The following is a 21,151-nucleotide window of genomic DNA, read 5'->3' as shown; positions in this document are numbered from 1 at the left end:
GGTTTTTCAGCAGTCTTATTTATCATTATAGGCAGGATTAGAATGACAAACAACTCCTCTATATATAGTAAATAAAAGATCACACCATTCCCAGTTGGTCATAGTCTCAGCTCACCTCCTCTCCCTCTCTGCACAGTAATATCTGTAGAGATCACAGAGCATGCCTAGAAAACTTTTCAGTAGAAGTCAGTGAGTCTGAGCCTAGATTTTGCTGGTAAAGCTCCACTTTGCTGCTCTAAGGCAGGGTTCCCCAACTCCAGTCCTCAAGGCCCACCAACAGGTCATGTTTTCAGGATTTCCTTAGTATTACACAGGTGATAATTCCATCACCTGCACAGGCAATAATTCCATCACCTGTGCAATACTAAGGAAATCCTGAAAACATGACCTGTTGGTGGGCCTTGAGGACTGGAGTTGGGGAACCCTGCTCTAAGGCATATCTCTAAATGCTGTCAAAGCACCATCCCAGCGTTTCTTTTTATTGCATTGCCCCTGCCCCTGTCTCATACTCACCTTCCAGCGTCTTCATCCATTTTTGCCACGGCTCCCATCGGTCTCTGCCTAAAAGTGACCTGCTGGCAGCTCCAGTGTTTCATGGAGCTTTGCAGAGGTCACTTTTCAATACAAGTCTATGAGAGCCTAGTTCTGGCACGGGGGACCAAAGCGGCACAGTAAAATCTTTGAAGATGCCGGAGGGTGAGTATATGACTGGGGGTAGGGGGTAGGGGGCTTAGATTTAAAGTGCCACTCCAGAGCTGAAAAAAAAATGCTTGAGTGGTGCATATGATCATGTTAGGAATATTATATGAAAAAATCTAATGGATAGACAAAATACAGGGCGAGTTAGGTTGAAAGGGGTGAAAGCCTTTTTCAAGAATTGGAGTACCTGATGAAACTCCTTCAAAATACGACTTGTTATTTGATGACCCATTTAGTGGGTTCTTTGGGGAAACTTACGGAGTTGTCCACTACTCTGACAACCTCTTCTCAATCCCTATATTTCCTCCTTGTAAAAGAATAACACTTATACTCCTCTCCGGTGCTGGCAGTACTAGTGGGAGCTGCTCCTCTCTCACTTCCTCTGGATATATGTGCTACGTCCGGAGGCGGGGAGACTGAAACCACCGGTGTCTCATGATCCCCGGGAGAGGTAGTGCCAATTCCGCTGGTACGACGTCGGCACCGGAGGTGAGTATAGGCGTTATTAATTTACAAGGGGAAACTATAGGGATTCAGAAGAAGTTGTCCAAGTAGTGGACAATCCCTTTAAGGGGAGGTGTTATGGGTAATATGTATGTCATGTTCTCTTCTATTTTGAATTCTTTCTGGAATGTTAAATGTTTAATTGTTTATGAAATTGGAATAAAAAGAGGTAGAAAAAAATCTGCAACTAGAAAAAATATTACTTATTAAAAGTACTATAGGTGATACATTTCCTTTAAAGTCTCTGAATGAAAAAAGTCCAGCTAACCTAAGTAAAGCCTACTCTCTGTACACACGAGGTTCCCAGGATCTTGGCTCGGGGCACAATTTCTATAGTATTTTTTATTATTTAGGTGCTCCTAGCCAAAAGAACAAAACCCGCTTTAATGCATGCTGAAACATACGAGGGATATGAGGGTGCAGACTATGACTACCAGATATCAGTGACATCTGTGAGAAAGCATCTGGGTTATATTCATGAAGTCTGACAGATACCGAGGAGTGACTGCTGGAGGTTTATGATCACGTAGTACATAATCCATAATTTATAGTGTCGAGAGCAGCTATAATACAGCTAAGATAGCTTTGAAAACCTAAAGCTTGGGGAACTTTATTGTGCTGGGAGCTGTTACTTCTCGACTCATCTCATGCTTTATGTAATCTTTGTTCTTGATGCGGCATGGTTGCATTTGTTGGATCCAGCATGCTAGATATTCAGATTTATTTAGTTTAGCTTTAACGGGGAAGTTTTCAGAATCACACTGGTGACCCAGGGTTTTAGATCAACAATTATTACTATATGCAAATACAATTAAGTGTACTGAATGTATAAATTATGAGTATAGACCCCTAAAATATCCCATTCTTACTCTCTGTTTACATTTCATTGGCTCCGAGTCCTGCTCTGCCCCTATTTATTTTGAGGTAAACTACAAGAATCAAGGTCCATCCTGATTGGGTACACCTTGACGTGGTAGGATGGCTTTTATGCTCTTTTTATCAAATTAATGTCAACTAAGTACCCTCTGTTATTTACATATACTATTACCATTTACTTACTTACAGCAGGGTATTTGCTCATTTTGTTTTTATCCTAGGTTTTGTCTATTAAATGGCCACGGAGTGAATGTGCACCCATACATTGCACTTATAACAACTTATGCTCCGGCTCATTTCTTTGGTTTTGCTTTAGTTTTTTGAACTTTGTACATACAGGGGTGTGGCCCCCCTTGTTGGGCTGGTCATCTTATCTATATAGCTTTCCACAGGCAGGTGCAAAACAGTCAGGTCTGGGTATTACTCTGCCCAGTCTATTTTGAGGTCTGTTGACACATAGCAACGTAAACTACAAGAGTTAGGGACCATCCTGGTTGGGTACACCTTGTCGTGGTGGCATGGCTTTTACTCTCTTTTGATCAAAATAGTGTCAACTAAGTACCCCATGTTATTTACATGTACTATTACAATTAGTTTATTTACTTCAGGGTATTTGCTCATTTTGTTTTTATCTTAGGTTTTGTCTGTTGTTCAGTGGCCACAGTGTGAATGTGCATCTACACATTGCACTTATACTAACATGAGTTCCAGCTCATTTCTTTTGGTTTTTACTCTATTGTTACTGGACATGTCCCCCAGAATTTCTTCGCTTGATAATGGATCATACGCAGTAGGTCCTTCCCGGAAGTCATATACTCCTATGCAGGGTCTCCCTGTCTTCAGCGCAGAGTGGATGGCTCTTTCTATATTTAGTGAGCACCGCTTGGCTGCAACTCCCACACACTGAATACAGAAGAATAGTAATGCAACGCACTGGTTATTCAAGTGGTCATACTTTGTGCAGAGTGGAGCGCTGTATCGCATTGCTATTCCGCTTTGCCCTGTATTCAGTAAGCACATTCAGCGAGAACTGCTTGAGTGTCACCGCTGCAGCCAAACAGTGCTTACTGAATACAGGGCAGAAGTGGAATAGCAACGCAACAGCACTCTGCACAGAGGACGTCCTCTTAAACTGCCACTGTAAAAATTCAAATGAAGACTGGGCATGTATATTTATAGTTTGGGCAAGTGTTTTGCAACAGTGATGGCACCATGTGCTTCTGGGAACTAATTTCAGCACCAGGATTGCACCATTAGCTCACTGCAGGAGGTTTCACTGGACGAAGAGAGATTAAGAATCATGGAATGGGCTATTGATGAAGGTTATTTTGATATGGGAAGCTCGGATCAAACCCCTTAGAAGGAAAACCTGATAATTGTGGAAAATTTACCTCTTGAAATGTAATAAAACCATCCAGAATCTTGTAAAAAGTTTTAATATAATATCATTTTCAAATGGAAAAAATATGGAGAAGGCTCAAAAAAGAAAATACTAACTTTTCCAATCACTGCTGCTCTTCTTCCAGCTGCCAAGGTCCCCTGACTCTCTCTCTACTTCCTCTTCTTACAGTATGGCCATGTGACCACTGCAGACAATCACTATGCTGTAGTGGTTTTCAACACATCACTGTTGAAGCTAGTGTTTGGCTGCAGCAATCACATGGCCTGTGGGCAGTGATGGAAGAGGAATGGCGGCAGAAGGGTAATATGAGTAGGATTTATTTAATATTTTTAGAGTTTTCTGCATGTTGTTTTTTAAATCAACCCTTTTAAATACTGAACAACAATAATGCATCAGAACTATTTTCTTAAATAGGAGCTGATGTGCAAGATTTAGGCAGTTAATCATTATACGGAGCAGCTCAGTTCGCCGCAGGAGCTAAGAACAGCTGATTTAGTTCTGGTGCTGGGTGTTAGTCCTAAGGATACGTCATCACAATGATATGCTCAGACACCCCCTTTAATGCTCAATCCACACAGTGTTGTACTAAAGGAGGCATAAATGCTGGGAAATACAAGGTATCTGTACTGACATGCTTATACACTTTAACACATCTTGTGAGATTGAATATGTTATCTAAGTGTTGCAGACTAACAGGTGTCATCGCTCCATCATATGAGATCCCATGTATGAGGGATGTCTTTAGGTATTTTTAATTTATAGTGTTATTCCCAAGATAGTAAATTATCTGGGCAGCACGGTGGCTCAGTGGTTAGCACTGGTGCTTTGCAGCACTAGGGTTCTGAATTCAAATGCACCAAGGACAACATCTACAAGCAGTTTGTATGTTCTCCCCGTGTTTGCGTGGGTTTCCTCCCACACTCCAAAGACATACTGATAGGGAATCTAGATTGTGAGCACCAATGGGGACAGTGATGATAATGTCTGTAAAGGGCTGCAGAATATGATGGCGCTTTATAACAAAGCATAATAAATACATAAAATCCACCATTCATATCGAATGCAATAATATACTCATCTCTGAGGGTTTGATCACTGGGACTCACAGTAAGGGCTCACTCACACTAGCATATAACACAGTGCTATCCGATGTTTTATTGGTTTGATAACTCTCGGCCCAATGTTATACTATGGGGCAGTGCAGATCAGCGATAATCAGATCACATGAATTCCTAAAAGTTTGTTTGTGCATGTGTGTCATGTGTCTGGGTTCGAAACCTTGCATGAGAGAATGTACACTAGTGTGAGCGAGCCTTAATTCTGAACGTGGGAACCAGGCTCAGTGGAGCCCCATCTTGAATGCTCAACCTCTGCTCCATTCATTGTGTATGGGACTGCCATTCAAGATTGGGCTTGATTACATAGCCTGATCTTTGGGAACATTAGGGGTCCCAGCAGTCAGACCCCCAGCGATCAGCAGGTTATACCCTATATTGAGTATTGAAAAATAATTTAATTTCCCCATTCGTGCAGATTGTTTATCTCCATCATTCAATGAAAACACATGGATTTTAGCACTGGATAGACAGAACTTACGTGTCCTCGTGCTCATCCACACACGATTGTGCTCAGCTGTTTCACAAAGTGTATTCTTTTCTAAAGAGAAGTTGAGAACAACTCTGGTATTTTTAGAGGTTTTCGCTTGAATAAATCTCATATTATGCAAAGTATTACAAGCCCTAAGGTTAATGAAATACCATCCTAATGACTACTTAGAGTTCACTCTATTATAATATCTCTGCTTCAGATTTTTTATATACAGATTAATTATGTTAGTTGGTATTTTACATTAAATAGAACAAGGCAATCAGTCTTAAGATTAATGGGTTACATAGAAACTGCTTGGGCACCAGCTGCTGTAAAAGCCACCTGGTACAAAAATGGATCTCCTCAGGGGCGGATATACCATTGGTCCATCCTGTGCAGCCGCGTAAGAGCCCAAGAGATAAGGGGGCCTCTTCTACCTCCAAAGCAGCCAGCAGCTTCTGCCACAGACACATATACAGTTCTTGCTCAGGGGACATCTTCTGTTTGTTTCCACCTCTAGATCTACTCCGTCTATCAATGGTCTCGCTGGGTTGACCATAGTTCGATATTTATTGGTTCCTTCTGCTATAATCACACTTTAATGTCTTTTGAAAAGTTATCAATGGTGTTAAATTCACTTGTAACTTTAAAATGAATGGAAGAAAATTGTATTTTCTCATTCATAAGGTTGGGTTTCCATGGCTTGCTCTACTAACAGGGCAATTTTAAGGAAGAGTCAGACGGACGTATACTGTAACTCAGACGAGGATCACAACGCAACGCTCTGACTGGTTGGTGGCTCTCCCAACCGAAGCGTGGCAGCATATATTTCTATGCAGCTGTCACGCTTGGGTCGGGAGAGCCACCAGCCAGTCTGAGCATTTAAATGGTGGGAGATCACTGTGATTGACTATTTAGATTCCCCAATATGTTGTTTTCTGTGAATTTAACAATAGTCTGAGCATTGCGTTGCAATCCCTGTCCGAATTATATGGCTGTCTGACTCTTCCCTTATTCCTATTTGTATGGAGAGCAGAGTAAAACGAACCTTCCCCAAGGGCCTGAAAAATGACCGTACATTTCTCTTATAGTCACCCTACCTGGTGTTCTTGTTTGCCTCCTGATGTCTTCTCTGCTCAGATTGGCAATTCGTTCTTCCTGCTTCCATGATGATTGCCACAGCGACATTGGAATTGCGGAGGCAAGTCTAAACCTCCACTGACTTTCTTGGGCTGTAAAGTTGGGAAGGCAGAGGAGATGAGCGGGAGGCAAACACAGGTCACAGGTAGGGTGGATACACATGAGAAATGTAATTGGTAACTAACAGGATAAGTCATAAATGTGTGATCAGTGGGGGTCTCATGTCCACTGCATGACTGGATTGTTAGTGCACCTGCATGACCACTGCTCCATCCATTGTGTATTGTGGCCATGCACTGCCCCCTCCAACCTCCGTCATCTCTGCTGAGGAGTTTGCCACACACTTCAAAAACAAGATTGACCAAACACGGCAAGTCTTTACTGTCCGACCACCACAACCCCTTTGTTTTCCACAGCATTCCCCTACCCCCATAACCTCCCTTCCCAACATCACGGAAAGAGACCTTAGTCGTCTCCTCTCCAAATCACACCTCACCACATGTGCACTCGACCCCATCCCACCTCCTCCCCAATCTCACCCCCACACTCATCCCATCCCTAACTCATCTCTTCAACCTATCACTATCTTCTGGTACTTTTCCTGCTGCCTTGAAACATGCCACAAACACGCCCATCCTCAAAAAGCCATCCCTCGACCCAACCGCCTTGTCCAGCTATCGCCCCATATCGCTGCTCCCATTTGCCTCCAAACTCCTGGAGCAACGCGTTCACGCTGAACTTTCCTCCCACTTTTCATCTAACTCTCTCTTCGACAACCGACAATCCGGCTTCCGCCCCCACCATTCCACCGCAACTGCCCTTACCAAAATCACCAATGACTTACTTACAGCCAAAGCTAACAGACAATTCTCTGTACTGCTTCTTCTTGACCTGTCCTCTGCTTCCGATACAGTTGACCATTGCCTCCTACTACAGATCCTCTCTTCCTTTGGCGACAAAGACCTTGCCCTATCCTGGATATCCTCATACCTTTCTAACCGCACATTTAGCGTCTCCCACTCCCACACTACCTCCTCACCCTGCCCCCTCTCTGTTGGAGTCCCTCAAGGCTCTGTCCTAGGACCCCTACTCTTCTCAATCTATACCCTTGGCCTGGGACAGCTCATAAAATCCCATGGCTTCCAGTACCATCTGTACGCTGACGACACCCAGATCTACCTCTCTGGCCCGGATTTCACCTCTCTTCTGTCCAGAATCCCAGCATGTCTAGCAACCATATCCTCCTTCTTCTCCTCCCGCTACCTCAAGCTGAATGTGGACAAAAATGAACTCATTATCTTTCCCCCATCTCGCATATCTTTCCCACCTGATCTTTCTATCACAATAAATGACATTACTCTTTCCCCTGTACCGACAATCCGCTGCCTCGGAGTAACCCTTGACTCTGCCCTGTCCTTCAAACCCCACCTCCAAGCTGTCGCCACCTCCTGTCGCCTCCAGCTCAAAAATATTTCCAGAATCCGTCCTTTCCTCAACCCTCAATCTACTAAACTGCTTGTGCATGCCCTCATCATCTCCCGCCTCGACTACAACAACATCCTCCTCTGTGGCCTACCTGCTAACACTCTCGCACCCGTCCAGTCCATCCTCAACTCTGCTGCACGACTTGTTCATCTCTCACCTCGCTACTCCTCTGCTACCCCCCTTTGCAAATCCCTTTACTGGCTCCCATTCCTCCAGCGTATCCAGTTCAAACTACTAACACTGACCTACAAAGCCGTCCATAACCTCTCTCCTCCTTACATCTCTGAACTAATCTTCCGATATATTCCCTCACGTAACCTCCCCTCCCCCTAAGACCTCCTTCTCTTCTCCACACTTATTCGTTCCTCATGCAATCGCCTCCAAGATTTCTCCCGAATATCCCCCTTCCTATGGAATTCTGTGCCTCAACACGTCCGATTATCCACCGCACCTGGATCCTTCAGACGGAACCTGAAAACCCATCTCTTCAAACAAGCTTACAGCCTGCCATGACCTGGCTTGCTGCCACCTCAACCAACAACACCGGAGCTACTGCAACCCCTCAACCTACTGTCTCCTTCCCCATTCCTGTAGAATGTAAGCCCGCAAGGGCAGGTCCTCCTCCCTCCGTACCAGTCTATCATTGTTAGTTTGTTTACTGTAAGTGATATCTGTATTTGGTATGTAACCCCTCCTTATGTACAGCGCCATGGAATCAATGGCGCTATATAAATCAATAATAATAATAATAATAATGCATGTATACTATCGATCCCATAGACCCCATGAAGTAAAAAGAGTGAACACTCCTCATTCACAGCAACAGAATTCTCTTTTTTGCTTTCTGCTATGAACTTTCAGAAAGTAACAACAAGGTGAATGTGATTGGCAAACAGAGCATTTCAGATTTATGGAGGAGGAGATATTACCATTGCCTGTAGCAAACATTGACAAGTCTGGTGCCGTGCAGGCAAACAGAAGGGACCTTGGGCCTCTTTGTTTTTGGGATCGGCAGTGGTGCAAGAGGTTGGACCTTAGTAAATCATAAATTTCTGGCATATCTTAGCAACATATATAAGATGGATATAAGAAATCGACTTGGAAGCAGACACGTTGCTTTTCCCAACCCCAGGCAACACTTTGTCAGATTTTTAAAAAAAATAATAATTATAGACGAAGAAACTGACCTAACAGGATACATTTGTTATTGTTTTAATAAAAAAAGGAGTTTTGAAAAGAAAAATGAAAGAACTGTAATAATAATTTGTAATGTAAATGTCTGTTTTGCAGTTTTCCAGTTCTTTGAATGTAAATTCTGAATGTTTTGTAATCTGCAGGTATGATTTATTTTATCATAAGAAAAGTAAAAACTGTAACACAGTGTGAATACTCATACAGTTATATGAAAAAGTTTGGGCACCCCTATTAATCTTAAGCTTAATGTTTTCTTAAAATTGGTGTTTTTGCGACAGCTATTTCAGTTTGATATATGTAATAACTGTTGGACACAGTAATGTTTCTGCCTTGAAATGAGGTTTATTGTACTAACAGAAAATGTGCAATCTGCATTCAAACAAAATTTGACAGGTGCATAAGTATGGGCACATCACCAGAAAAGTGACATTAATATTTAGTAGATCCTCCTTTTGCAAAAATAACAGCCTCTAGTCGCTTCCTGTAGCTTTTAATGAGTTCCTGGATCCTGGATGAAGGTATTTTTGACCATTCCTCTTTACAAAACAATTCCAGTTCAGTTAAGTTTGATGGTCGCCGAGCATGGACAGCCCTCTTCAAATGATCCCACAGATGTTCAATGATATTCAGGCCTGGAGACTGGGATGGCCATTCCAGAACATTGTAATTGTTCCTCTGCATGAATGCCTGAGTAGATTTGGAGCGGTGTTTTGGATCATTGTCTTGCTGAAAGATCCATCCCCTGCGTAACTTCAACTTTATCACTGATTCTTGCACATTATTGTCAAGAATCTGCTGATACTGAGTGGAATCCATGCGTCCCTCAACTTTAACAAGATTCCCGGTGCCGGCATTGGCCACACAGCCCCAAAGCATGATGGAACCTCCACCTAATTTTACTGTGGGTAGCAAGTGTTTTTCTTGGAATGCTGTGTTTTTTTGCCGCCATGCATAACGCCTTTTTGTATGACCAAACAACTCAATCTTGGTTTCATCAGTCCACAGGACCTTCTTCCAAAAAGAAATTGGCTTCTCCAAATGTGCTTTTGCATACCTCAGCCGACTCTGTTTGTGGCGTGCTTGCAGAAACGGCTTCTTTCGCATCACTCTCCCATACAGCTTCTCCTTGTGCAAAGTGCATTGTATAGTTGACCGATGCACAGTGACACCATCTGCAGCAAGTTGATGCTGCAGCTCTCTGGAGGTGGTCTGAGGATTGTCCTTGACTGATCTCACCATTCTTCTTCTCTGCCTTTCTGATGTTTTTCTTGGCCTGCCACTTCTGGCCTTAACAAGAACTGTCCCTGTGTTCTTCCATTTCCTTACTATGTTCCTCACAGTGGAAACTGACAGGTTAAATCTCTGAGACAGTTTTTTGTTTCCTTCCCCTGAACAACTATGTTGAATAATCTTTGTTTTCAGATCATTTGACAGTTGTTTTGAGGAGCCCATGATGCCACTCTTCAGAGGAGATTCAAACAGGAGAACAACTTGCAAGTGGCCACTTTAAGTAGTTTTTCTCATGATTGCATACACCTGGCTATGAAGTTCAAAGCTCAATGAGGTTACAAAACCCCAAAAAGTGCTTTAGTAAGTCAGTAAAAAGTAGGTAGGAGTATTTAAAACAAGAAAATGATAAGGGTGCCCATACTTATGCACCTGTCAAATTTTGTTTGAATGCAGATTGCACATTTTCTGTTAGTACAATAAACCTCATTTCAAGGCAGAAACATTACTGTGTCCAACAGTTATTACATATATCAAACTGAAATAGCTGTTGCAAAAACACCAATTTTAAGAAAACATTAAGCTTAAGATTAATAGGGGTGCCCAAACTTTTTTATATAACTGTATATATGGACATAACAGTTGCAACCAGATTGTTGCCCAGGTGATTTTTAATTTTTGTACTTTGTACTTTCGCTTTTTCCTCCCTTCTCCAAATAGCCGTATCTTTTTTTTGTCGAAATGAAAGTATGAGAACTTGTTTTTTTGCGGATTGAGTTGTTATTTTGAGTGACACTATTCTTTTTACCATATAATGTACTGAAAATGGGAAAAAAATCCAAGTGAGATGAAATGGTGAAAAAAAAAATGCATTTCTGCCATAGTTTTGGGGTTTTGATTCCATTTAAGTGCCACTGATAGAGTAGTGGTGTGTAAATGGTTAACTGCCATGGTAAAAATTACCTGAAAACATGATTCACCAGGTCAGTAATATTATGACAATACCACATTTTCATATGTGTTTTTTTATTATTATATAAGTGGAGAAACAATTAATACATTTGCAATAAAGAGCATTAAAGTTTTTATTCTTCCTTGTGTGAGCGATTATTTTTGGAGTGGTGAGCTGATGGTTTATTGACAACACTTTGGGGTAGATATGACATTTTGGTTACTTGTTTTTTTTTTTCCTTTTTTGGGAAATTTGCTGCCCAAAAAACTGCAATTTTGGCATTTGAATTTTTAGCTTCATTATGGCGCTTACTGCATGGATTAATTAATTTTGTTTTGATAACATGGACTTTTACGGATACGGTAGTACCAAAAATATTTATTTTATTATTTTTTTACATTTCTTTATTTTTAATGTCAATAATGAAACTAGACACTGAGCGCTTCAGAGAATTGTTCACAAAACTAACTATAGTATGGTCAGAGATTATGCCGATAGCGGTATGGCAAGGTGCGCGAGACATCACGGCCATCGAACGGACAAGGCGGGTAATAAATATTTGGATGGCAAAATTTAGAAGAGACAGAGGTGGTGTAGTGATACGACACCGACAACTGGAAGGAGATAAGGCAGGCCTCATACGGCCCGACGTTGTTCACTTAATGGATATTGGACTGGACATATTCCTGTCAGGACTCCAGGATGGAGTGGAACAAGCGTTAAGAGTGATGGATGGGGGTCAGAGTCCTGCATACGAGTATGCAGGATCCTCCGTGGCCTGGAAATAGAAAGGACATGTTGGAGAGTTACACTTATTGGCCAGCTTGCTGGTGTGGAGAAACAGGGCATGCTGCAACAAGCTGAATTATTTTAGAAATAAAATGCCTTTCTAATGGAATGAGTATAAAGAGTTAATAAAGCTGTGACCGATCCTCACCCATCCAGTTGTAAGAGTTACATTATTGCATTGTCAAGGAAAGGGGGGCGGTAGGGGGTCTGAGCATCTGGGTTTGGTTGGGGGTCCCCACAGTTTGCCTAGGCTGGATGCAGTTAAAAATTCTTATTAGATACAGAGGCGGTGTAGCTTGCTTCAGAGCTGGGCTACTACGCTGACTAGCAGACACTGAAGCTTTGGAGCAGACCTCTGAGTAAACAGCTCTTCAGACTCAACCATCTGTATTACCCCAAGCCATAGAGTATGTAGTTTCTTACGGTTAAAAGGGGGGGGGGGAGCGACCCAACCCACCTGGAATTGTCTATGCCAACGTCACGTAAAACACAGCAAGGGGACTCCAAAAATTGTGGCACAGACACCACTTAAGTGGCATCAATTGCCCAAGAGTTGCTTAAAACGGTTGGTGACACAGGGGTTGAAAAGTACTTGCGGATCCATGATTTGTTCATCTTTATGAACGTGAGTCTGTCTACATTCTCAGTGGACAGCCGCGTGTGCTTATCTGTCAGCACACCACCAGCAGCTCTGAACACACATTCAGAGAGAAAGCTGGCTGCAGGGCATGACAAGATCTCCAAGGCGTGAGTGGCGAGCTCCGGACATTTTTCCAGATTAGAAGCCCAAAATGAGCAAGGGTCCAGTGACACAGTCATGGCTTCGCTGTTCACTTGGAGATACTCCAGTACCATCCTCTCTAGACGTTGACTATGTGTCAGACTTCTTGTCTCCTGTGGCCTTGCAAAGGATGGTCTAAAAAAGTGGTGAAACGATTCCACAAAATTGCTGTTACCAGCAGATATTGTGTTACTGTTACGGTTCGAGTGATGAAGACTCGACAGTCCCACGGTTGGCAAGTTAGAACTGTGAGATTCACTACGTGCACAACTGGTGTTTTGTGGAAAAGCACATGTAAGATTCTGCAACAGCCTCTGCTGATACTCCTGCATGCGTGAATCCCTTTCTATGGCAGGAATTATTTCGGCAAATTTACTTTTGTACCGGGATCTAAGAGTGGCAACCCAGTAGTCGGGATTACTTTGAATTCTGACAAACTGAGGGTCATGTTGCAGGTAGTGCAGCAAGAAGGCACTCATGTGTCTTGCGCATCCAGGAGGACCAAATCCTTGTTGTGTTGGTAGCGAGGTAAGAATCATGCTTCCTTCCTCTGCCCTCTCCCCCCAACCTCGCACAACAGAAATGTGATCAAGGTCCCCCTCATCTGATGAGTCTTCCATGCCCATCGCCAGTTCATCCTCCACTTCTTCCTCGGCTCCTGCACCTTCCTCAACAGTTTGGCTGCTACCATACACCCTGGTTAATCCCTCTCCCCCACCCTCCCATGCCTGCCGCCTTGGTGCTGCCGACCGTCTGGACCTTGGAGATGTTATCCCTTCCGCATACGACTCCTCCTCTACTTCCTACACCTCCTCTTGTCCCACCACCTGACTCCGAATTCTGTTTAACATGTGCTCCAGCATGTAAATCACCGGAATATTCATGCTGATAATGGCATCGTCAGCACTAAACATCTTCTTCGCCATTTCAAAACTGTGCAGAAGGGTGCATAGGTCCCTGATCTGAGACCACTTCTGCAGCGTGATTTGCCCCACCTCTGGATCTCGTTGGCCCATTCTATACGTCAGAACGTATTGCACCAGGGCTTGTCGGTGCTGCCACAGTCGCTGCAACATGTGCAGAGTTGAATTCCACCGTGTCGGCACATCGCATTTCAGCCGGTGAACTGGCTGGCCCAACGACTTCTGTAGAGATGTAAGTCGTTGAGCTGCGGGATTCGAACGGCGGAAGTGAGCACACAGCGACCGTGCCCTCTGCAGAAAGCCATCTAGTCCGGGATGGTGGGCTAAAGATTGCTGGACAACCAGGTTCAACACGTGAGCCATACAAGGCACGTGTGTGACATTGCCCCAGCGAAGGGCCGCACCCAGGTTTGCAGCATTGTCGCACATGGCCTTCCCTGGTTGCAGGTCAAGTGGAGACAACTATTCATGAAACTGGGTTTCCAGAGCTGACCACAACTCCTCAGCTGTGTGACTCACATTTCCCAGACATTTCAAAGTAAACACCGCCTGATCCCGTTGAGCCCTGCTGCCAGCATAGTAAGGAGGTGTGCAGGATTCCTTCTGCGCAGTTAGAAAGTGTGTGGCTTTACCAGACAGGCTTTGGGTGCAGGTGGGGGACCGAGAGGAGGTTTAGGAGGCAGAAGCAGTGGAGGAACTTCTAGATAAAGAGGATTGACGCACAACTCGTGGGGACGGCAAGACTTGGACAGCAGCCCCTTGTCTTGCTGTCACCATAGTTACCCAGTGCCCAGTCAGCGACATGTAACGCCCCTGTCCATGCCTACTCGTCCAAGTGTCTGTGGTGAAATGCACCCTGTCACACACAGAGTTTCTCAAAGAAGCGGTGATGTTGTGTGCGACATGCTGGTGTAGCGCAGGCACACCTTTCTTTGAGAAGTAGTGCTGACTGGGCATCTGGTACTGGGACACTGCGATGGACATAAGGTCTCGACAATCCTCTGTGTCCACCTGGCGGAAAGGCAGCGTTTCTGTAGCCAACAGCTTGCGGATGGTTAAATTCAACCTCTTAGCTTTGTCATGGCTAGGAGGAAATGGTCTTTTACTTGTCCACATCTGAGGGACCGAGGGCTGGCTGTTGTGCTTAGACGGGGTTGAGTAGGGTGTCTCCGGCAAACTGCCGGTCTATGAGGAAGATGCTGGCGGAAAAGTTAGGTTGCCTTGATCCAAAGGTGGTGCTCTCGATGTCGGAGAGCGCTCAACACCAGCTGGTGTTTCCACTTCCAAATGAAATGATGACCTGCCAATCACACTGGCTGTTGCGGGTAAAGAGGTGGCAGGTCTGCGTCCAAAAACATGTGTGACTGCTGTCCCCCAAGGTCACAGAGGCCGCGGATGCACAAAATGGGGCAGACAGTGGTTGGCCTGGCCCGCTAGGCCGCATTGTAGCACAGTGAGCTTCCCACTGCAACTTATGCTTCATATCCATGTGACGGTTCATGCATGAAGTACTCAAACTATGGATTTTTTGGCCTCTGCTTAGCTTTTGGTGACAAATATTACAGATAACACGAGTTGGGTCATCCTTATCGATCTGAAAAAATGCCCAGGCTATGCAAGGCTTAGAGCCCATGCGACCTGAAGAGCCACCACGACTTCTGGTCAGAGGCCGAGTTGTGGTTGAGGATGCAGTTGTTGACGTGCTTCCAGTACTCCGTCTCTGTCCAGGAAGGCGCAACCTAACCTCGTCGTCAATAGCATCCTCCTCCACATCCTCTGCTGACCTCATCAACTGGCTGACTGTGGGTTGACAGTAAGTGGGATCTCCAACCTCGTCGTCATCACCCTGTGTGTTCTCACACCCGTCGTCCTCAGAGCCAACCTCTTCCTGCCCTGACCGAAAAGTCAAGTTGTTGCTCCAATCAGGTATTTGAGTCTCATCATCATCTTCATCATTGTCTCCACCAACAGGAGTTACAGTTTGGGAACGAGGGTCTACATTATGCTCAGAACCTTCTTCATCTGGTCCTGGATCCGACTCATAAAGATTCTGGGCATCAGTGCAGATCATTTCCTCGTCTGGATTAACAGAAGCTCTGGAGCAGACCTCCGTTTCCCAGGCTATAGTATGAGTAAACAGCTGTGCAGACTCAACCATCTGTGTTACCCCATACTCAGACGGGCAGCTGGAGACTTGGGAGCTGTGAGGAAGCAAGTGCGATTGGAGTGACAACTCTGAGGACTGGAGTATTTGTGATGTTGAAGTTGAGGTGGAGGAGAGCCCACTTGAAGGAGCACTTGATATCCGTTGAAGAACCTGCTGTTTTTGTGCCTCTTCTGGAATTTGCAGCGATGGGCGTGTCCGTAAGAAAGGGATCGTTTCACATTGTCCACGAAAAGAAGTAGACATCTTAGTTTGGCTGGAAGATGGTCTTTCTTCTGCAGATGTTACTCCCTCCCCACTGCGGGGGGGCTCGACCCACCAGCGGACAGGCACCAGTATTGGGAGAGGGGGGCTGGCCGTCAGGGTCCACCGTGGCTCTGGCACAAACCCGGCGACACGGAGGTCGCACGGGCCGGAACGGACTGGCCGTGTCGGCTTCGCACTCCAGCGTAGTCCCTTTGCCTGCTTGCGCCCGTAACCTCAAAGGGATGCGCAAGCGGCTTTTCTTCCCAGGGCTGTTCCCCACCCAGCAGGAACGTGGGTGAGCTCAGGTCGGCTTTCCACTGTACTCCCTTACCACCCTCGCCCTCTTTCCTTCTTCCGTTCTCCATCTAACCCCTCGGCTCTGTGGTGTCCGCTCTCCTCCCAGCTCTCTCCTTCTCACAGGTGGACTACCGCGTGTATTCATACTGTGGCGAATCTTTTCGGCCCAGGCATAAGAAGTTGTCGAGGTAATGGATAATATGTGCCCCCTTAGAAACGTCCATTACAACCCATTCGAGGAAGCAACTAAACGCCTCAAATAGTGAGCAGGATCTGGACCACCCCATGGGCAAACAGCGATCTATATAGTATGCTCCTTCCCAGAAGCAGCCCAATAGGTGGACACTATTCGGAGGTACAGGTAGTAAGTAACCGGAATGCCGCATCAATGTCTGTTTTGGCCATTAGGGTGACCCTTCCCAACTTCTTGATCCGCCTGATTGCCTTGTCAAAGGATGTACAGTATATATTACTGTACTTGGTTCCGCGTCGATGTTGTCGTTTACTGACCTGCCCCTTGGATATGACAAATGGTGGATTAGTCCGAATGTATTGGGTTCCTTTTTTGGCACAACTCACAACGGGGATACCACTATTTCTTGTAAGGAAAGTGTTCTGAATGGAACCGCCATTCTATCTAAAGATATTTCTTTTTTTAATTTTCTTGTCACGACATCTGAGTGTTGGTAGGCTGATTTTAGATTTTTACTCCAGCCTTTCTTGATTTTAGAAGGGCATGACATGCCTATATCTGTGTCTCCCCCTCCTTTTACTCCTCCACCTCTTCTTTTCGCATGACTATATGTACTTGTCACTTTTCCATGTGTTAGTTGTGTCTTCTGAGCAGTTTGTTAGGTTTTGGACACCTTTGAAGGTATTTTCTATGTGTTTCTATGTGTTTTTGTTTGCCTGCCATTGGTTTTAACGGTGTTCAACGGTGTTCGACGAACAGTTCGACGAACAGTTTGATGAACAGTTCGACGAGCAGTTTGACGAACACACCGATGTTCGATGAACCGAACCCGAACACTACGGGGGTGGCTCAACTCTACTTGCAGTGCCCCTTACACGAGCCATGCAGTACAGCATATTACAAACATTATTCCCATTATTGGGGAGTGGGTCTCCCATAGTATTTGCCTATGCCTTCCAAGCAAAAGCTGCCAAAAATTAGGACTGAGGAACTTGCAATGCCCCTTACAAGAGCCATGCAGTACAGCATATTACAAGCATTATTCCCATTATTGGGGAGTGGGTCTCCCATAGTATTTGCTTATGTCTTACAAGCAAAAGCTGCAAAAATTAGGACGGAGGAACTTTCAATGCCCCTTACAAGAGCCATGCAGTACAGCATATTACAAACATTATTCCCATTATTGGGGAGTGGGTCTCCCATAGTATTTGCTTATGCCTTCCAAGCAAAAGCTGCCAAAAATTAGGACGGAGGATCTTGCTATGCCCCTTACAAGAGCCATGCAGTACAGCATATTTCAAACATTATTCCCATTATTGGGGAGTGTGTCTCCCATAGTCTTTGCTTATGCCTTCCAAGCAAAAGCTGCCAAAAATTAGGACGGATGAACTTGCAATGTCCCTTACAAGAGCCATGCAGTACAGCATATTACAAACATTATTCCCATTATTGGGGAGTGTGTCTCCCATAGTCTTTGCTTATGCCTTCCAAGCAAAAGCTGCCAAAAATTAGGACGGAGGAACTTGCAATGCCCCTTACAAGAGCCATGCAGTACAGCATATTACAAACATTATTCCCATTATTGGGGAGTGTGTCTCCCATAGTCTTTGCTTATGCCTTCCAAGCAAAAGCTGCCAAAAATTAGGACGGAGGAACTTGCAATGCCCCTTTCAAGAGCCATGCAGTACAGCATATTACAAGCATTATTCCCATTATTGGGGAGTGGGTCTCCCATAGTATTTGCTTATGCCTTCCAAGCAAAAGCTGCGAAAAATTAGGACGGTGGAACTTGCAATGCCCCTTACAAGAGCCATGCAGTACAGCATATTACAAACAGTATTCCCATTATTGTGGAGTGGGTCTCCCATAGTATTTGCTTATGCCTTCCAAGCAAAAGCTGCGAAAAATTAGGACGGAGGAACTTGCAATGCCCCCTTACAAGAGCCATGCAGTACAGCATATTACAAACATTATTCCCATTATTGGGGAGTGTGTCTCCCATAGTCTTTGCTTATGCCTTCCAAGCAAAAGCTGCCAAAAATTAGGACGTAGGAACTTGCAATGCCCCTTACAAGAGCCATGCAGTACAGCATATTACAAACATTATTCCCATTATTGGGGAGTGTGTCTGCCATAGTCTTTGCTTATGCCTTCCAAGCAAAAGCTGCCAGAAATTAGGACGGAGGAACTTGCAATGCCCCTTACAAGAGCCATGCAGTACAGCATATTACAAACATTATTCCCATTATTGGAGAGTGTGTCTCCCATAGTCTTTGCTTATGCCTTCCAAGCAAAAGCTGCCAAAAATTAGGACGGAGGAACTTGCAATGCCCCTTACAAGAGCCATACAGTACAGCATATTACAAACATTATTCCCATTATTGGGGAGTGGGTCTCCTATAGTATTTGCTTATGCCTTCCAAGCAAAAGCTGCCAAAAATTAGGACGGAGGAACTTGCAATGCCCCTTACAAGAGCCATGTAGAACAGCATACTACAAACATTATTCCCATTATTGGGGAGTGGGTCTCCCATAGTATTTGCTTATGCCTTCCAAGCAAAAGCTGCCAAAAATTAGGACGGAGGAACTTGCAATGCCCCTTACAAGAGCCATGCAGTACAACATATTACAAACATTATTTCCATTATTGGGGAGTGTGTCTCCCATAGTCTTTGCTTATGCCTTCCAAGCAAAAGCTGCCAAAAATTAGGAGGAAATGCTATTCCCGTTCGAAGAGTCGTGGAGGTTAGAGTTAATTAAAAACAACAGAGTGGTTTAACAAGACGCTTTTAATGCCCCTTGGAAAAGTGGTGGAGGTCGAAGTAGCTTAACAAGATGGTTTGAATGCCCCTTGGAAGAGACGTGGAGGTCCCAGTAGCTTAACAAGACGGTTTTAATGCCCCTCAGAAGAGACGTGGACGTCCCAGTAGCTTAACAAGATGTTTTGAATGCCCCTTGGAAGAGACGTGGAGGTCCCAGTAGCTTAACAAGACGGTTTTAATGCCCCTTGGAAATGTGACTGAGGTCGCAGTAGCTTAACAAGACGGTTTGAATGCCCCATGGAAGAGACGTGGAGGTCCCAGTAGCTTAACAAGACGGTTTTAATGCCCCTCGGAAAAGTAGTGGAGGTCACAGTAGCTTAACAAGACGCTTTTAAAGGCCCTCAGAAGAGACATGGAGGTCCCAGTAGCTTAACATGTCGGTTTGAATGCCCCTTGGAAGAGACGTGGAGGTCCCAGTAGCTTAACAAGACGATTTTAATGCCCCTCGGAAAAGTGGTGGAGGTCGCAGTAGCTTAACAAGACGCTTTTAATGCCCCTTCCCAGAGCCATACAGTACAGCATCTTAAAAATATTATTCCCATTATTGGGGAGTGGGTCTCCCACAGTCTTTGCTTATGCCTTCCAAGCAAAATCTGACAAAAATAAGGACCGAGGAACTTTCAGTAATGGCAACACGGACCACGATCACCCTGGTGGTATAGTGGTGGTGGAGGCTGAGGATAAGGAGAAGAACATAAAACAGCCGAAATGAGGAAACGTATACCCATGTGTGGGTGTGAAGTGGTGCATGGGATTACACCTCCCGAAATAACACAGTGAATTTTACTTTATGTTACTCTGCTGTCATTTGGTGCTGATGAGAAGTCTGGCCCAATCCAGCCCTTGTTCATTTTGATAAGGGTCAGCTTGTCAGTATTGTCAGTTGACAGGCGACTGCGCTTATCAGTTATAATTCCCCCAGCGGCAATAAAAACACGCTCCGATAACACGCTAGCGGCAGGGCAGGCCAGGACCTCCAAGGCGTACAAAGCGAGTTCATTCCAAGTGTCCAGCTTGGATACCCAATAATTAAAAGGCACAGAGGAATCATGGAGGACGCTGGTACGGTCGGCAAGGTACTCCCTCACCATCTTTTGAAACTTTCTACTAGAGATGAGCGTTGTTCTACTAGAACTGTTCGCCAATCTCAAATTCGAGCTGTTTTGGGCGGTGTTCGAGTTGTTCGACGAACCCGAACGATTTGCAAAAAATTCGGCTGTTCGAGGTTATGTTCGATAACTGTTCGTGCACCAAAAGCGTGTCCTGCATGTCTGGTGCTATTTAGAGCACCAATCATGCAGGGATTGTCTGCCACTCACTGTAATGCCACAGCCATGGTGGTTGTGGCATTACAGTGATTGCCCAAATCGATGGGAACAGTGCCAACAGTGAAACACGAAAAGCCGGCAATTCAGCAGCGGCATACACCGGTACCCGACAATTTAGAACCGAAAGAATAGAGCTTCACACATAGATTAGATAGATATAAACATGTCAGCCACATATATACGAAGTACAGTGAAAGTGCTGCTTACTGTACTTGTCATTTAGCGTAAAGGATTTATCAAAAAAAATAATAGTGTTTTCATGCACCGTCTCTTTAAAAAAGCCGGCCGGCAATTCAGCAGCGGTACCCGACAATTTAGAATAGAAGGAATAGAGAATCACACATAGATTAGATAGATAGAAACATGTCAGTCACATATATATGAAGTACAGTGACAGTGTTGCTTACTGTACTTGTCATTTAGTGTAAAGGATTTATTAAAAAAAATAATAGTGTTTTCATGCACCGTCTCTTTAAGAAAGCCGGCCGGCAATTCAGCATCTGTACCCGACAATTTATAACAGACAGAATAGAGCTTCACAC

General features: G+C 44.6%; 1 protein-coding gene across 1 annotated transcript in view; it reads left to right on the top strand.

The window, feature by feature from the left end:
- Positions 1–21,151, top strand: part of CABCOCO1 (ciliary associated calcium binding coiled-coil 1) — a 296,096-nt gene that overhangs the window by 2,129 nt on the left and 272,816 nt on the right. The gene's annotated exons all lie outside the window — the stretch shown is intronic.

This window comes from Phyllobates terribilis, unplaced genomic scaffold (assembly GCF_046119375.1).
Source record: "Phyllobates terribilis strain yellow unplaced genomic scaffold, ASM4611937v1 Scaffold_5__5_contigs__length_657084704, whole genome shotgun sequence".
Classification (NCBI taxonomy): domain Eukaryota; kingdom Metazoa; phylum Chordata; class Amphibia; order Anura; family Dendrobatidae; genus Phyllobates; species Phyllobates terribilis.
Note: the sequence above shows the minus strand (reverse complement) of the source record. Positions and strands in the feature narration are given on the sequence as shown.